Raw genomic sequence first — 18725 nt, 5'->3', positions numbered from 1 at the left:
GAATCTGATTCTAGTAATTCTGGAAAATGGCAACTACAAAGCCTGATGTTTGAGCAATCCTGTTTTTTTCCCCCATAGGGCGTTGTGGACCATTGTGTAACAGGAATGGATCTCTCAGAACTGACTCAGGAAATGGATCTGGTAAGTGTCTTTTTTTCTTCTGCAAGGGATGCTGGTAAAGCCTTTCATGAGAAATATTTCTTAGCCATGAATGGTTTAGAACATCTTTCTTCTCTGGCAAAAATACATATAGACACAGGAAACTCTTAGTGCAGGGACTCGTCCAGTACCACACACATCACTTCTCTCATCACAGTCACCCTAACTCATAAAGCAAAATTAACAATCAGTTGTATTTCTGCTCATGAGTTTCTTTTGCCTACATCTTAACCTGAGGAAGTGCTCAGACCTGTTCATCCAGAAAAAAGGAACAACCTTGAAGGAAAAAAATGAGGCAAGTCAGGAACCTGATAAGACCTGCAATTAGTGCTGGGCCATACTTTTAATTTCTGGTGTCAAATGATTAATCTGCCAAATATCCATCTAGTTTTAGCAAGGAAGGAACATTGTTTGTTCTGTCCTTACTTTTCTTAGGTTGATTATTCAAGACCTTCAGCAAAGTCTTGTAAAAGAGCTGCTTCATTTCGTGACACCTCTCTGAAGGACATACCGGTGTTTGTGTGCTCTTTTGAAGGAGGTGAGGCTTTTCAGTATTGAACCTAAATTGCTCACATAATTGTCCCTAATTTCTTATGACTTGATAAATTCTGTGCTTAAATGGATTATGTGGCACCCAATTAAGCTCCAGTGACCAAAAAAGCTTCAAAGACAAAAATTCCAGTCTTCTTTCACGTCTCTCTTGCTGTCTCTCCATCTTTCTGCTATCTCTCTATGTCTTGCCATAAAGTTTGTATAAATTCTGAGCCTTTTTTCTTTTTTATGTTTTTCTTAATTTAACTGTATCTCAGTTTTGCTGGGCCCTACCATCTCAGTATTTGCTAAAATAATTATTTTATTGAACTAGGAGAAATCAAGAAGAAAGACAAATTCTTGTGGTAAGGCGGCACTGTCAAATCAGGCCAAGGTGTTTTTCTCATTGAGCCATTCCCTCATCCTCTCTGTAACATTTTGGTGTAATTAAGTCTGTTACCTCTCCAGAGCCTTGTCAGGAGGGGTGAGGGGCTTTCATTTGTGTGTTCCCCAAGTGTAACTTTTATTACTTTCGAGTTCTGATTGCTGTTTTCTGCAGCACTTCCTTTATTTAATTATTGTGGGTGAAGAAGTGCAGAGGAGCTGCTGGTCAACAACTGGAAATTTAGCCTTATTTTTAGACTAGAGTTTGGAATAAAACCCAAGGCTCTAGATTTAAAATTGTGAATACTAGAGTCTTCCTTTTGCAGTGAGCTGGGGATTATTGTGAATGACCAATTTCTTGCAGCAAAAACTTTCTTAATCCTTGTGCATGTTTGATCCTGTTCTCTTCCACTAGCTAACACATGAAAAATTACATGCAACTTACAAGTGGAGAAAAAGCTTTATGTTTTCTCCTTTGTTTCTTGCCTTCCTAATCTACCCTGGGGCTCTGTGGTGTTAGCAATCTTCCACTATTATTTTTATTAAAAGTGAAAGGTTTTAATATACAGGTTTGCAGATGAAGTAGCTACTGACTTCTAATCCAGTGTCTGTATATATCAGACCTGACAAAAAGTGAGAATTAATTTTTTGAATTGCTAGGGAATTCCGATTTCAAGGAATAGATAGCAGAAGAACTCATGAGTTTAAGTAAAGGAATATTCCTATAAAAAAAATAAATTTTCTTGGCTGACACAGACTGAAATTGATCCTTTGAAATCAATCATGATAATATGGAAATATTTACCAGTAATTATTTAGGGGAGAAAAATCGTTGGTTCAGATGTTTTAGGACAGACAAAAGTGGGGGGAGTGAGGCTGACTCACTACATATTATGGTACATATATAAATTTGTTTCTAATTACAAGAGCTTCAGTATCCAGGGAACTCAAACTGCTCTTCTACACTTGCAGTTTGATACCCCTGTTTCTCAAACTTCTGTTTCTTTCAGTATGGAAGGGATGCTCCAAGAAAAAAAAACAAAAACAAAAACAAAACCAAAACACTTTTACAAATTCACCACAGCATAATAATGACAAAGTAATTAGAAAAACATTATGTGATGTTTATGTTTTATCATGGCCAATTAGCACAATTAGCATCTAAACAAAACAAAATCTTGTCACGGATGTTAGAGACAGGCTCGCTGTTGGGCGTCTCCTTCTAGAGACTTTGAATTTCCCGCGCTTATGCACGTGATTGGTTGGGGCCTTAGCTCCGCCCAGCTCACTGGCCAATGGAATGGGTGCACTGGTGGTTCAAAGGGATTGGCTGGGGTTCCCTGTTTGAGTTTGAATCCAGCCTATCACGGTCTGCCCCTTGTTCACCGCTGCTCCCCTGAGGCCCGCTCTGCGTGCTGCTCACAGGCCGCTGTCACCGAGCCTTAGGAGGCCCTTAAAGCTGCGTAAACAAAAATTGCTCATGGGTTCCTAAAGAGATTGGCTGTGGCAATACACTTGCATTTCAGAATTCTTCCTGAAAATGCTTGTTTGTGTCATTAAGAGCTTTCTACATGATTTCTTTGATGAATTATCAGTTACCCGAGTATAAAAATGAAGTACAACTGGCAGTTCTGTGGTTCTTGGATCAGCATGTGAGAGCCCAGCCTCAGCACAGCTCAAAGGTAAATACTTGTAAACCACAACATTTGAACTCAGTCTGTGCAGAAATGAACCTGCCAGTGTATCTCACTCATAAAAGCTCTTGAGCTCAGCTGGGGGAAAATTACTGGATGGAGAGAGAGAGAAACACTTGTGGTGATGTTCATCTAATCAGGCTTTCTACCATGTATGCTTTGGCATGCAAGGAGTTAATATTTTAGCAGCAATGTTCATTAAACAATTTTAGGTTACTTTGCATTTCAATTTTTTATTTCAAACATTTAGCTGGGTTCTGCTATATGGTGTTATATTTCACAGCTGGGTACACAAGATTTATTCTTTTAATAGTTCTGTTCTTTTGACAGTTATTCATTTATGTGGTTTCCACTGTATTTCTCACATTACTTGGCTTTTCTGCATTTTAAATATGGAAAAGGAAAAGTAAGATGCATTTTTGAAGAAGCAGCAGTTAATTCACCTTAACTGTAGGGGACAGTCATAATGTAGATGTTATAAAGAGAATGTCAGTAAGATAAGATCAATTGATCTTGAGAAATAATTCTGTTTGAGCCTCAAGCAAATCTTTATCAAGAATTGTGACAGTGACTGAGGTTTGGCTTCACTTGTGTAGCATGCCTTCCTTGTTTTCTGGTGGACAGTCCCAATCTCCAGAATATTTTTACCTTTTCAGGTTTGAAATGTACTTCAAATTTCTCACTTACTTTTAAAAAGGAAGTTTTGCACTATGCTGAATTACTTTTCCATGCAATGTGTTTCTTTCAGTTGTCAAAGCAGACTTGTTCTTTTAAAGTCTGGTGGACTTCTCTAATGCTAAGGAGCAGGAGGCACTCTGTGTGAAAGTGTACTGGTGCTCCAGGTATTTTCATGAGCAAAAATCCCACTGATGGCACTTCAAAGGCAATGTGGCTCTACAGTAGCTGTCATTCTGATCATTAATTTCTCTTTATTATAACAATATTATTATGTTGAGGGTTCCTGCTTCATCTGTTATCCTGCCTGATTGGGGTGTAACTGCCTGGAGAGGCCCCATCACTGTACAGTGTGCTCTGAGGGGTTGGGTAGGCGATTGTATCCCAAGCTTTTTATACCCATGCTTAGTGAGAGCTGGAGGAAGCGTCTGTATGTGTATGGAGCAGCAGGCAAAAATGGGCAGTGCATGATTTATATTTAAGCACCTGAAGCCTTGTTATCGGTAGGAAAAATGTCCAAGCTGACCCTTTGACAGCTCAGCAGTGTGCCCTGCCACTGCATTGTATAGGGAGGGTGAAATAGTTAATTACTGAGGAAAATGCTGGCTAAAGTTTCCAACTGATTTATTGGAGAGCACTTGGAACAGAAAGAAGTAAGCTGTACTATAAGGATGTGGTGAAACACTGTAGGGTGAATTTAAGAAAACAGTTTTGTGTTGATTCATTGTCTCTGTTTTTCCCCCACCCCATCAGTGGACATGAGTCAAACTGGTGATAAATTGTATTTCATACACTGCTTTTGCCCCTGGCATGTGCTCCTATGGAACCAGGCTGGGACAGGAGTTCTTCAAGGCTCTCCTGGTGTGTAACCATTCAAACGATGTTCCCGAATTCCAGCCCCACTCTTGACCCCTAGAGTTCATTGAAAATGCACTTTCAAAGTGATTTTTTTTTCAATAGTTTGATTACATTATTTGCCAGTATCCTTTATTTCACAGTCAAATTTTTGTTTTGTTCTAGCAGGCCTAGAACAGGTACAGCAGCCCCTCATCTGTGTGGGTAGATTCCCATGGTCTGGAGCACAGTGTTTGCCAGCTCATCTAATAAACGCTGGGTGTGAAGGCATCTGAACTCCCTGTTTTGGTGCTTTTGTAAACATTTTCAATCCGGCAGGCAGAGCTCTGTGTGTGCACTCTGCAGCTCGGAGGCAGCAGAAGGCAGCGCTGGGCGCTGGCGTGCCGGAGCTGCTGTAGCAGCTCGGAGAGCAGCAGATGGCACGCTGCCCCCACGGCTGTAAATCCTCGCATACGGGTCCTGCTGGCAGCTCTGCAAACTGGCAATAAACAGGCTCACGCTTGGAAGCAGAAAAGTCAGACATACATCAAATGACTAAGTTAATACACATTTATATAAATGTTCAGGATTGCTTGGATTGTTTTATTTACAGAATGGATAATGGAAATTTTGCATGCTTCAGCCACGTTGTAATGATTTTGTTTGCTCATATGCTTCCATACAGACAAACAGAAAATGGTTATACAATGGTGAAGAGTCTAATGGAAATGTAGAACAGGTCTTCTATATAAATATACAAATTTTGTTCAATAATTGACTCATATTCTTAAGCATGTGCATGTAATAAAAGCAAACTCATTATAGGAAAAGAGAAGTGGCTAGGTAAATGAGACATTCTTATTAACCAGCCCACTGGAACTTACTGTCTGAGTAAGGAGAGCAAAACCTCTGTCCTGGTTCAGGGCAAATTTGGGAGAGAACCCCCAAAGGGCTCCTCTAGAAAAGCAGATTCAATTGGCCCCTCCCCAAACCGGCTTGGGAAAAAACACCTCCTTGGAGAAAAGTGGAAAAAAGCCCTGTTTATTAAACAACAGAACCCAAACAATATTAAACAATAAAACCTCTGGCTGCTCCAGAGGAGATGGCGAGCTCAGAGCGGCTCCCTCAGGCCCGGCCCGGCGGCCCCGGGCGGAGCCGCCGCTGCTCGGCCGCTGCTCAGGCCGCAGCAGCTCCGAACAGCTCCGGGAGAAAGAAAAACCGCAGCCCGGGGAACTTCTGTGCCTCAGCTGGCTAAAACCAACTAAAAGCCAAAGAGAGCTCTGTCCCGCTGTCTGTCCATCCGCAGACAATGCAGTCCAGCAGGAGGAATGTGGAGGAGCGAGTGCAGGGTCTGAAAACAAACTGCGGCTTCTTCCCTCCCCCCTTCACACTCTGGAACAAGTCTTAAAGGCGCAAAACTTATTATACAGTGTAAACAGAACAAGACGATTGGGGATACAAGCATCATATAGTCAAGCCAGGACAGGAGATTTCTTCCATGCTGCTGTAATACACTTTTAGTGCCATAACCATTCCAGTACAAAAATGATGCATCAAGATTGATTGACTTTGGAACAGGCAGACCTTTGAATGAATATATACATATTAAATTTCTGTTGAATACTGGACTGGACTTTCTGGTACTGTACAGGACTGTTAATACTGGTCTATCAATTTTCTATCAATACATATTTTGTTTTATTGCTGGCATGACTTAGTTTTTATAGTGTCACTGTTTTGTGGTGTATTGCTGGTTTGGATGCTGGCCGAGTAGAAGGAAAAAAGTTGTCTGGAAAAGCAGTGCTGCCCTCAGAGGGGGGAAAAAGCAAAAGGAGGGGTTTGTAGCCTTCCCTGGAGTAGTTCAATATGCAGCTATTCCCAGTTCTTCTGGGACAGGCTGGATCGGCAGCCTGTGGGATGGGCAGGGCTTGGCTGTGAGTGCCCCTAACTGGCCATAAGATATTGCCAAGGGTCAATAAAACTGGTAAGTCTTGCCGATTAATTTGTCAAAGGAAATGCAACTGAGCAAAGGTAGTAGTTACTGAAATTTCTTCAGTTCACTTAGAATCATGAACTTGAAACAAGTTTAAGGTGCTTTCATACTCAGAGTTCCGACTCTTGTAACAGTTCCGTTTCCACACGTACACTGTCACAGTGATTGTAAAAAGAGAGATTGCTTTGGCTGAAGGTTTTTCTCACGAGATTGCATTAGGAGTTATTCTGGAAGTGAAAAATAGTCCTAGTTCTTGGAAATTATAGGCATAGAGGCAGAAAGTTCTTTTTCTTGTTAGTTCCATTGCATTTTATTTTTGGGGGGAATGCTTGTAGTCGTTTAATACTTTGTGAGTGAAAACAGACTGATTTCGTGGGCAGCGCAGCGGGGCAGGCGGTGCGGGGCTCGGGGACGCCGCTGCCCCGTGCCCGGCCCGGCCGCGGCGCTGTCGGACCGCAGCTCAGCGGGGGGACGAGCGCGGCGCCCTGGAAATGTCACCGTCGTCTTACCGGGCAGCTGCGTGTGAGAGGGCGGTGTTTGTTTCGCCTGTTAATTTTTTTATGAAAATGCACTTAGGCAAGCTCTTTACTGTGAAGCGATTAGCCATTCCCTGCTCGGATCTTCCTCAGCCAGTGGTAGCCCTGGATGAGTTCAGAGCTGGGGTGGTTAATTCGTCCCGGGTACTGCAGCTTGAGGGAACCCTCTGGAAGTGAAGATCCCTGGCAATAGGGTGCTCCAGCAAGCCGTGTTGTTATTTTTCCTCACCTTTAAATAGCAGTGATGGGGACCCAAGGTGAGAGAGCAGGAGTGAAAATCCTGGCTGCAGGGTTTCTGGGGAGCAGCCGCACATACACATGGAGAGATAAAGTCACCTCCTGACACCGGAGGGATGTTGGTCACACAGTGTGGGAACCTGGGCTTTTAGACTTGGCAGATCTGCACTATCATAAAAAAGTATCTCAAGGGTTTAGAATTTAGACTACAGTGTGTTTAGAGGGGAGGGGGAAAATAGCCTTCTTGCTGGATTGTGTTTGCAGCAGCTGAAAGCCAGACGTGTATAGCCAGGTGTCACCTAAGCACTGAACACAGGCTTGTCCTCTCACCTGGAAAGGGCATTCTCTTGACTTGTTATTTTGAGATTTCTTCAGTGTGTGTATATCTCTTTTATTACATTGCCTGCAGACACAAAGCATGACCTAGCAAAAAAGAGAAATACACTTATTGCGCAGCGTGTGACCACTTTTGCCCTGTGCAATGCAAGAGCAGAGATGTGCAGCAGTCCCACTGCCTTCAGTGGGATCCTTGCAAGTGGAAGAGTTGAGCTGTGAGTGGCTCAGCAAAAGCTCTGGGACCTGGCATCTCCATGATTAATGACATCTTAACCCTTATGAATGATTATCCTTTCCTGGCTGTAAAATACATACACTGTTTTATTTCATTACCACAAGGTGAAGATCCAACACTGACAGGTGCTGGGAATTAGCAGGCAGTTTTGAAATTGTTCTGTGCACTAGAAATTAGATCTCATTTTAATTCAGCTTTTCCAAACTAGTAAATGAGGTTAATGCCATACATATTCAGCTGATATGGATGAAGAAATTGATATAAAGTAGATCAACATAGCTACAGGGCTACTTTAATTTATACGTAAAGAGGCAGTGATAAATGAAAGTAATGTAGTAGTGGTCACTAAACTCCTCAGTCATCAGGGATTCAATAGTATTAGCTGCTCATTAAAGACATGGTTGGGGTTACCTCAAATAGAAATTTGAAAAGAAATAGCCAACTAACCCTTAATTATCAAAACATAGAAAATACTAATTATGCCTTAATTAGCTTTTCTTTTAATGTACTGAAATTGTTACTTTTTGTGTAGCACAAATGGATAGTTATATCAACAATAAATAGGTTGTTTTAATAACTTTCTTTTACCTCTGGGAAAACCACACTCCAATTTTAATATGCAATAATGCTTCTCTCTAGCCTGTAGGAGATGAAAATTATTAAGTAGCTCTATTTTTTGAAGATCTTACAGCAGCTTTGGGAAGAATTATTTCACTATGCATCAATTATTTTTAATTGAACTGAATATATTTCAAATTGCATGAAATGCCTCTCATTTAAGTTTAACATTTAGAGTTTGTTAAGGAAATATTACAGTGAGAATTGGATATAACTTATTTCTGTGGCATATTCTAGGAAGAATAAAAAACGGTTGTTTCAGGAGAAACATATCGTCACTGGTATTTTTTCCTTCACTGGGCCAAATCTCATTTTTGTTTTGTTTCATAGCTCCCACACGGTTCTTATCCAATCTCCCTGCAATTTACATGGGAAAAGAAAGTCGGGATCCTCTGGTGCTGATGGAAGGCTCCAGCAGCTGTTGCACAATTCCTCTCCTCCTGAGGCACCCAGAGCCTTCCCCCGTGGGTGTGTGCAGGAAGGAACAGCCCAGCACAACTGCCTGTGGTTTATCAGACATGGCAGGTTTGTGCTTTTCCAGCTACAGGATGGCAGGGAAGCACTGAGTAGTGCCCACCATGAAAAATCCAAATTCACTTAACAGCCCATGCTGAATTAAATGGAAGACAAGTGTTAGTACAGAAGTCAAAATAAGGAGTTCTTAGTAACAAAATATTGCCAAACTTTAAATCATTATGTCTGTCCTTTAACTGCTTTTAGAAATTTCTTTATTGAATTTCTCCATTACCTGGAAATCCTGTACAGCAAACACACTGTCAGGACATAGAGACAAACACTCAGAACTTTGTGGAATCATAAACACTGGGCTCTTCATTATGTTGAGTTGTAAAGTGTTCTTCACTTTACATGTCCTCGGTTCCATCATTTTTTACATGGTTGTCTTATGTGTGAATTGATGCTTTTCTTCATGCACTGTACAGCACATTTCTTTCTGCCTTTGCTTGGGAAATTTTTATTTTGCTTTCTCTTTTCTCTGATTTTACATTATATAGTCCTGCCTTCCTCCTTCTATTACAATGATGTTTAAAACATTTAAGTACTTAAAACCTCCTTTTCTTTTTTTCCCCCTGAATTGCAGTATATTTGCTGTTCTGTCACAACTTTGTCTCTCTCACTTGTTACCTTTGGACTTCTTGCTCATGACAACTAAAGCTGCATGAATCATAGAGATATTCTTTACTCACGTGTTTGCAATTAAAACACTGGTTTAAGTGCCATGCTATTTTATTTTAGAATTTTATAACATGAATCAGGCAATACTAACAATAAATAATAAGCACAGTTCAGTTCTTCACTTGACTGTTGCTGAGCTTTATTTTGTGGCTGCTAATAAAGGCCCATTATCATGTTCAGGGATTGCAGTTATCACTGAAATGTGTATGCCCATTAGCTGCAACATTAGGCTGAGGGTATAATTACTGTCTAGAGCCAATATCTGTGTGAAGTTACGTCTATGATGCTATTAAGCTATAAGCAATATTTGTAAACTAATATTTAAGCATTTCAGAATTGATTCCATCACTTGCCAACTTAAAATCTAATCCTACTTCCACTCCAAATTATTGATGATTTAAGTGTTTGGCAAATAAATTATTGAGTTATTTGGATGTGTGTATAATTTGTGATGTGAGAGAGAATACTGTTTTTCTAATAGCAAGCGCCCAGAATGAACTGAGCTGGTGGCAGGAGGAGAGAGAAGCTGTGGTGACAAAAAAATGCTGATAAAGTAGTGGTACAGTGTGTCACAAAATGCTGCAAACAGGATGAATTTTTCTCAGACTTACATTTCAGACAATTTAGTACAGCAATTTAACCACATAAAAACCTGCTGCATGCTTAAAGGACAAGAAGGAAAAGCCTTTCCTATTAATATCACAAGTGTATTTTGAAGAGGAATGAGGTTGAATTTGTGCATTGATTTGCTTTAGGAAAAATTCTAGGGCTTCTGCTGACAGAACATGCAACTGCCTGTGAAATTAGGTGGATAGTTAATTTGCAAAACTGGTCTAAGTCACCTGTCAATAATTTCACACATGGAGATGTTTGCATCTGTAATGAAGTGACCTTTGATACATTTTGTTTTAGATGCAAAATATGCATTGTAGTAATTGAATTTTAAGTGCTTGTGTAAATTAATATTCTGTTGTATTTCGTTGGCATGTGAGTGATAGATACCCCTTTATTTAGTTTGGTTACCTGTCTCAGTAATGGATAGTTAGGGAATGCTGTTTGGCAGTAAATGTTAAGAGAATCAGTCTTTCAGCATTTTACATCTTATTTTGAATGCCAGTGCATTTCAGATTTTTCTAGGACAGAGGAACTATTGCATTACTTAATGATTTTTTTTTCTGGTACAGATATACCTAATAGATCCCTAGTAGAGTTTCACTTTCTGCTTTACAACAATTGGTTTGGATTTAGCTTTCACGTGTGTCTGCTTTGTGGCTTTCCAGCCTCTGCTCTGTCTTTGATGCCCAGACTTTGTTGTTCTGACACTGTTTGCTGCTCACATCACTAAATATGGCTTTGTATTTGTTAGATTGTTTGTAATTTTTGTGTTGATTATGTTCTTTGTTTCAAAATTCATGTATTTCACCTCAAGCAGATTCTCTTCTCTGACTAACCTCTAACTGCTGGACCTTTTCACTTGTGCTGCATTTCCCAAAACCAACTTAGCAAGAAGGAATAAGTAGCAAATAGGGCATCTTGGGGGAAAAAACAACCCCAGCAACCCAGGCTAACTTGCCTTACTCATCTAAAATATATTGGTTTCATATATATATTGCTGTACATTGGCCTTGTATCTTCATTATTTAAATAGCTTAATGAATTAATTTAACAGACCTTGTAGTAAGTAAATTAACCATCAGAGTTCAGAGCAGAGTGAATAATTTTTTAATATTAGACAGCAATTTTTATTATTCAAGTTAATTATTAAATTGCTTATTGCATATTTGTGTAATTCAAAGAGAAAAATTATGCAAAGAACCATCCAGTAAAATTCCAGGAGGTTAGAAAATTCTTGTTGATAGTGGGTGAGTTATCCACTGTTCTGTTTGGGTCCTGGGTGGTGTGCATTGTCCAGCACTGCTGAAAGGGGGGGTTGTGTGATTTTACCTGATCACTTGTTACCCTCTCCTTCAAAATTACTCATTAATTGAATTTAGTTACCAGCAATTAGTGTATTACAAAAACAGTCCTCTGGATATCTCTACATTTTCCTTTAGAACAATGTTGTTAGTTTAGATTTATAAAGGGGAATACGTATTTGTCTGGCAGCATTCTTAAACAGGAATTGTTCCACAGCACTAACTTCGGTTCATTGAATTTTTTCTCCCTGAGAAAATACTTAACATCAGCAATCTTCCCAGGTAGCTTCATGCACTGATGATTTCTATTCTTACGTGTGAAAAAAGGTGAAATTGAGTAGATAAAGTGCAAACTTCCACCCTTTGTGACCTCAAGGTCAGTTGGTTTTGACCTTACAAAAAAGTGAGTGTTAAACACAGCATGAGAACTGTCCATCATCTGGGGCTTTTTGTTATAGTTGTAAGTTCTGGGTTAATCCAGAATTGCAAAGGACATGCTGTTCCTCCTTTTAGCTTTTGCTCTTCATATCACTACTCCTGTTTTTTTTAATTAAATAAGATTGGACAGTTTGTATTCCTGTTATGGTCTATTAATTGCTTTTTTTCATGGTTTTTAGAGTTATTTACAAGTAACTATGTGGAAAGAGGAGTGTTGGCCTGATCAAGTGTTCATGGAGTGGCATGTGCTGGACACAAGACCTTTGTGTCGTTTGTTAAGCTGTTATCACCTGACCAGCAATGCATCATTTCCACTCCAGAGGAGAGAGGGTCAGTGGAGCTGAGCTCCTAGGGACTCTTTGCTTCAGAGCAGCAGTCATGTCCAGTATATAGGATGAGAAACCTTTTAGAGTTTGACATAGAAATGAGGCTTCAGCTATTTCCTCTGTTTTGCAGTTCCTTTGATCTGGAAACTTTCCAGATGAGTGAAGTCATCAGATTTCTCAATCAAAGTAATTATTTTTTTTAATTTGGACTACCCTTGGCTTCACATGACTTATGTATACACTGTCTGGGAGTGTCAGATGGAGAAAACATCCACATTACTGTAATATGCTTAATGATGAATGAAGTGAAAAGACTCCTCTAAGGTGAGATGTCACACCTACTTCCTTCCTTTTCCACCTGTGTGACAATAACTGTACCAGGAGAGGTCTGCACAGAAATCTCTGCAGAAACTGCATTTGCTCAGTCAAGGACAGAGCTTCCAGTAAGCACTTCTGTTTCTATTTGGGTGGCAATTCGTGCCTCATCTGAACATTTGCATTCTGATTCTATACTTTTTCCTTTTTACTAAATATTTGAACCATTTGTACTTTTCATCCATTTTATAATACCATTAGAAAGAGGTGGAAAGTGTTTTCAAATGTCAAGTTTAACTGGGAAAATACTTTAAAAAATAATGAAATACAAAGGCTACTTTTGCTTATGTCGTTGACTCTGGTGTTGAAAAGCCAAAGAGCATACAGTTATAGTGTTAGAGGGTACCAGATGGTGTTTCTTCTCCAGGAAAAGGAAAATTAATCCATTACCTCTCTGTTGTTTCCCCTCTTTTTGTGTTGCATGAGAATTTAGCATCTTTCTGCTAAATCATGTAGCAAACCAACCTACCTTGGGTCACTCTTCTCCTCGGGGAATATTTGGCTCGTCATCTGCAGTCCTAGGAGCACTCATAAAGGCCCAGGTGAGAGGTCAGTGCTGTTAGGAGCTTTCCATCCAGGTAAGGTGAGCCATGAGAGATAAGCAGCTTCCCTTTAGGAACCTACAGTAGGACTGGTATAGATGTTTTGAAGAAGCCTGATTCTTCAGAAGCTTTCAAGCTGTTGACATTAGTTTATTTTTTCAAGGCCAAACTAGTCTAGAAGGTCTTCAAGGTGTTAGGAGACTTGTTCTAACTGCACTAGGCTTTACAGCTGCCTTCAGTTTTTACAGCCCCCTGCAGAAGTTATTTCTGAGTGTCATGGCACTGTGGCTGAATTCAGTGCAGTACCAGGACTGCTTTGTAAAGCTGCCAGTACCCTTGGAAGCTCAGGTGATCTCCTGAACTACTGGGATTTTAAGGAAATTAATATTTTGCAAAGTAAATCTAATGATTCGTATTTATTAGTAATTGTGATGATCCTTTTAAAATGGTTTTATTTGTACATGCTGTGAATTCCTGTATTTGTTTCCTTTACAAATAAACAAATCCATCAGTCCCACGTGTTGGGAAGCCCGGGCTGTGTGAGAGGCAGAGAGTCAGCAGAGGGAGCACAAGGAAATGAGCAGGACTGTGCTGTGTGCGCTGGACAGGGGTGGGAGTGCTTCTGCTGAACATGAAGTGAATCATCAAATACCTGTTTGTTTGGTATTGTATAAAGATTTAATTGCAGGAGCACTTCCAGGTTGCCACCATGAATTACTTAGATGGTGAATGATATGAAGTTATTTCTAGAAGTGCATAAACCTCAGTGGGACTGATCTGTGATGTGGGGAGGTGTTTCTGTCGCCAACCCTGGATTACTTTTTGCAATTCAACTTTGTTTTAGTTTGCCTTTTGCTCTCCTGCTATGCTAATAAGCGAATACTTGTGCAAATACATCTCTCCTGCTCACCTCTGAAGGGCCAGGAGGAGGGGAAGCAGGTGGGTGGAGGCTGCTTGTGCTGCAGTTTCCACACACACGTTGGTGGCATTGAGCTTCCTGCTTGCCTTGACACTCCTTTGGCTCAAAACAAGGGAGAAGATATTTTTGAGAAATTCATGTTTCATTTTTAAGCATGCTTAACTTTTAATAGTTATGACAAATTTTTAAAATATGTGCATTTGAGACGGCATTAATAATTCACGTTTTCATTAAGAGAAAGAACAAACTGTCTATAGGGCCATTAAATTCTTACTTGGCTAAGGTAATCAAAATTTAGATGATCTAAAATGCTACCTTGTTGGGGGTCATAATATGCCACTTGAAAAAAAATACCCTGTGATTTAGTTTTGATTCTGACAATACTCAAAAGGATTTGTTATGTCTTACAGACCTCTCTGCAAACTACTAATGGGATGAACACAATATATCACTTTTATAATAGTGAGCTATTAAAGGCAAACATAAAGCAGTCTGAAGCCCATAAGTGCTGCCAACAGCTCCTGCTTTAATGAATTCCCTTTTAGATGTCCATTAAATGCTCATGGCAAATGTACTCATAATGGAAATGGCAAATCTAAATGGGTAGATATGAATAATCCATGGAGTTTAAATTCTGTTTATGATCATCTTCACATTTAGTTTTCAAGACAACGCAGTTTAGTTTTCATTACAGTTTGGAATAAAGAGGACAGGGAGTAATTGATTGCTTCAAACAGATTAAAATCAATGGGTTGCTTTTCAAAGAACCCGTTGAATGCAGTAATTTCAACTTTAAACATTGATTTAGGGAACTCAACACAAAATGTTTTGTGCTGTGTGAACTTTTATGTGGAAAGACTAATACTAATTTTATTTCTATATATCTGTATATAGAAATATATAGAGGTTGTTATCAGTATGTGCATGAGTAAACAGTGATCTATAGTAAGTTATTTTGGTATTATTGCACTCATGTAATGAATCAATGAGATTCCCGTCATCATTGGGATACTGTTTGTAAACCATTAGCACACAGAAATTACAGCCCATCATACATCATTACTGTGATTGAGGCTTTATTACCATATTCTCAAATTGCTTGCTTGCTATAAAACTAAATAGACACCAGACAACTATAGGTAGACGATAGACTGTGCATTATTGGGCTGGAGTAATGAAGGATTATTGTAGCATAATGGGGCACATCTTATGAGGAAAATAAACTTGGCAGCAAAGGAAAGCTTGAGTGTTTTTAATGTTTGTTGTTACTGCTTTAAAGGTCAAATATATTTGTTATGATCGACTTAGTGTTTCCTTATTTCATGAATCATACACTTTTTGTGCTCCTATAGGCCTTGTTTTATATTTAAGCATTTAAAACACAGGAACTGCACTGCACCTTTCAGCTCCCAGCTCTGGGGATCGGTGTGGTTGTCGAGGTGCTGGGATGTGGAGAGCACGGCCAAACCTCTGCACACATTGGTTTTGTGCTGGACAGAGGCAGGGAAGGAGATCTGCATCAACAGACATCAGCTGTTAAATGTGAAGTTCTTCAAACACACAGAGACGAAGTATCCATTAGGAATTTTGGGAGCTATAGTGAAAGGATTTATGATACCTTCGTTATAAAAGATGAGGAGACACACTGAATTTCGACTTGGGGAATTTAGCAATCTCTTGTGACAGAACCATGGGCTTTACAGTACAACACCAGTATGCACAGGATATATTCAAGATGTTACTTTCTCCAGCTACAGAAAAAAATGTGTTTTAGAAAATTGAACTTAGGGCTCCTGACCATGAGACATGTAAAGAGGGAAGCATCTCTTCATACTCTTGTGAGATTTCAGAGATGGGTTCTGAAAGAGAAAAAGACATAACGGTCTGTTATGGTGACAAAGAGGTTTCAGCATCCTTCATCCTTTTTACTTGCCTCCTCAAAAGGATCCAAACCTCCACACCCTTCTGAATTTGTGCTGTCTGTGCCATCTTTAATCAATATTTGATTCTTCTCTACTAGAGGTTTTAGAATATTACAGCAAAATGTGGTCAGCTCTGTATTTTAGTAAGGTAGGAACACGTTTCTGGCAGTTATGTTTAGATGATTTTTTGCATGAGCAAGGGTAGTAAACCTTTGGGTCCTGAGGTGTTGGGAGAGCAGACACCTTAGGGCTTGGCTACCTACAGGCAGAGATTGCTGAAAAAGGTAACAGACAGTGTTAAAACTACTGTAAGTTGTTAAAAATTTATTTAAGTTGGTGTACTGCTATGTACCTGACAATTCCAGTTTTAATAATAATAATAATAATAATAATAATAATAATGGTATTCTGTATTTTTTTGCATGAAAGCTTCTGGAGTTCTTAATGGGACTAGTGAAACCATCAGGGTAGAGTACTCAATTACTGAGAGGCAGTGAGCAACTTGATGTGCATTCACTTTTGCCAGAGGTTTTGGAAACACATGCTTTGTAATAAAGTACATTTGACCTTTCTTTGCCTTCCATTTGGCATGAATTCACATTTCATTTCAGTTTTGAAAGTAGAGGCAATGTCTGTAAACCACAACACATTATTATGCACCAGACCAAATAGGAGGTAAGGACAGGGAAGGAAATGATTGTTGGGTTGCATTTTATAGATGTTTGACAATACATATGTATTATAATGTTTTTAACTGGGATATATACAATAAGACCATTCCAGGTTGAGAAATATGCAATTGATATGCAATCTAGACACAAAATACTGCATCTCATGAGTAGAATGTGTCAGACCTGGAAAACTCGCAGAGCTTTTGTCTGAGTTTGCAGTGAGCGCCTTTCTTGTGGGCTCCTGGCTGTGCAGCGAGTCCTGCTGCAGCTCCCCTTATTAGACAGGGAACTTCCTTGGCTCAAGGAAAAACCCTTTGAAGTGACAATGATGCTGTAATGTACCGATAGAAGATGGTGTGGTTCCATTATCTCTCATAATGGACATTGGTTTGGAGAGAGCTTCGCCTTTGTCCTTTCATCAGGAACTGGTTTGTTCAGTGCTCAATGAGCCACTCCTGATTTCTTCAAAGAATGTCTGTCAGGGAGTTCGAGTGTTCTGGAGTAACCATTGTTAGGAAATGTTCTTTTCTTGAGTTTAAGACAGCTGTAATTATAAACATCTCACCATTTGGGTTTTTAATAGACGTGATTACCACAGCAAATATGTTCAGCTGTTAGATTTGAAGAATATATTTCTGTTAGCTCTTAGGCAGATCTTGCATGTAGTTGCAGAAAGTGTCTCTAACTTTATGACATGTTGATACCATTTTTACATAATAATGCCATCATAATAATGGTGCTATTTTTACATAAATATTTTAGAGTGCTACATGAAGTCACTAATTTTTATTTGTGTTAAATCTCTTCATGCATATTTGGTAATGCTTATATAGATGTGTTCTCATTTTATCAGTTGAAATCAGATAATTTGCTAATTTCTCAGACATTGTGAGGTATGTTTGATCACTCATTTTAATGATATAAATTATTTTGGTTTAAAATATTTTTAAAAGCATTTCATTTGGAAGTATCACTCAGATTTTGACTATTAGATTTAACACGATTGCATTTGGTTTGCTCATCAAAAGTGGAGAACATTTAATATTTATTCATAACAAAAGTATTAGAGAAGCTGTCAATAAATTTTCTGTCATAATTGAATCATAGGATATCTAAATTGTTGATAATATGATCTGCTTGTTAAACAAAAGTGTCTGGAGAAAATGATGGATTAATTGACTGATGGCTAAGGTTTCTCTCAAATATAATGGTTTACCCAGTTTGATTTGATTTGTGTAAAATAACTTTCTCTAATAAACAATTTGCTCAGAGGCAATAGAAGAAATGAATGGTTATCAAACCAAACTTAATTAGTCTCTCCTAGATTGATATTACTTGGGGAGTCTTCGTTTTAATTGTGGAGAGCTGGATACAAAGAGTTTGGTTCATTATATTTTTCCTGTATAAACACTATTGTGTAACTACCTATGGAATATAACATGTAAATTCATTTTAATAAGTGCATGTAAAGTGGATTAGCTAATTATGCTAGGCTAAAAATGATTCCTTTAATTATTTTACATATTTAACTAGTACTTCAATTTTATTATTGTTAGTCTGTAAACATAATTTGTATTAGCTCTGCCAAACTAATTAGAATATACAACTTAAACAGTTTTAACAGTTTTGTAATGTTCATAATGCACTTTTCTCTTAAAAATGCATTTCTATTATAGAAATTATAAAGAAATTTTTGGCATGGAAAGATTTTTATATGTGAAGAACAATACCTTTTTCTCAAAAATACAGTTTCAGAAAAGTTCATATGGTTTGAGACTCTGGAATATTTGAAGAAAATATATGAAGGAAAAAAACCTTTCTTTTCCTCAGAGATGGAGTCAAACTAAACATAAATCATTGAGTAACATAACTTTGTGAGATTCCAGACTGTTAGGTTGTCCATGGATAACACAAACTACAAATATAGTTGCATTTCACCCTTTCAAAGGTTAAGCACATACTTAATTGTGTTTGTAGGTGAGAATCTGCATGGTCAGACGATGGGGAGTTGCTCTTAAAGGCTTCCAGTGAATTAAAGGTAAATAATTTTCTCTTTTCTTTGAAAGAAGAAAAATTTTCAAAACATCTGTAGAAGCTTTACAAGATTTTAATATAAAATGTACATGAGAGGGCTGTTGTTTGAAGCCGAGTGGAAAGCAAGACATTAGTGAAGAGTAATTTGGGTGTTCT

General features: G+C 38.7%; 1 long non-coding RNA gene across 2 annotated transcripts in view; it reads left to right on the top strand.

The window, feature by feature from the left end:
• The first annotated feature begins 2428 nt into the window (after positions 1-2428).
• LOC135280416 (uncharacterized) overlaps positions 2429-18725 on the top strand; it is a 99448-nt gene continuing 83151 nt past the window's right edge. For both annotated transcript variants that reach the window (XR_010347366.1, XR_010347367.1), the window contains exons 1-2: positions 2429-2756; positions 18513-18573. This is a non-coding gene — a long non-coding RNA (uncharacterized LOC135280416). The remainder of the gene's footprint in view (positions 2757-18512; positions 18574-18725) is intronic.

Source organism: Passer domesticus, chromosome 13 (assembly GCF_036417665.1).
Source record: "Passer domesticus isolate bPasDom1 chromosome 13, bPasDom1.hap1, whole genome shotgun sequence".
NCBI lineage: Eukaryota > Metazoa > Chordata > Aves > Passeriformes > Passeridae > Passer > Passer domesticus.
Note: the sequence above shows the minus strand (reverse complement) of the source record. Positions and strands in the feature narration are given on the sequence as shown.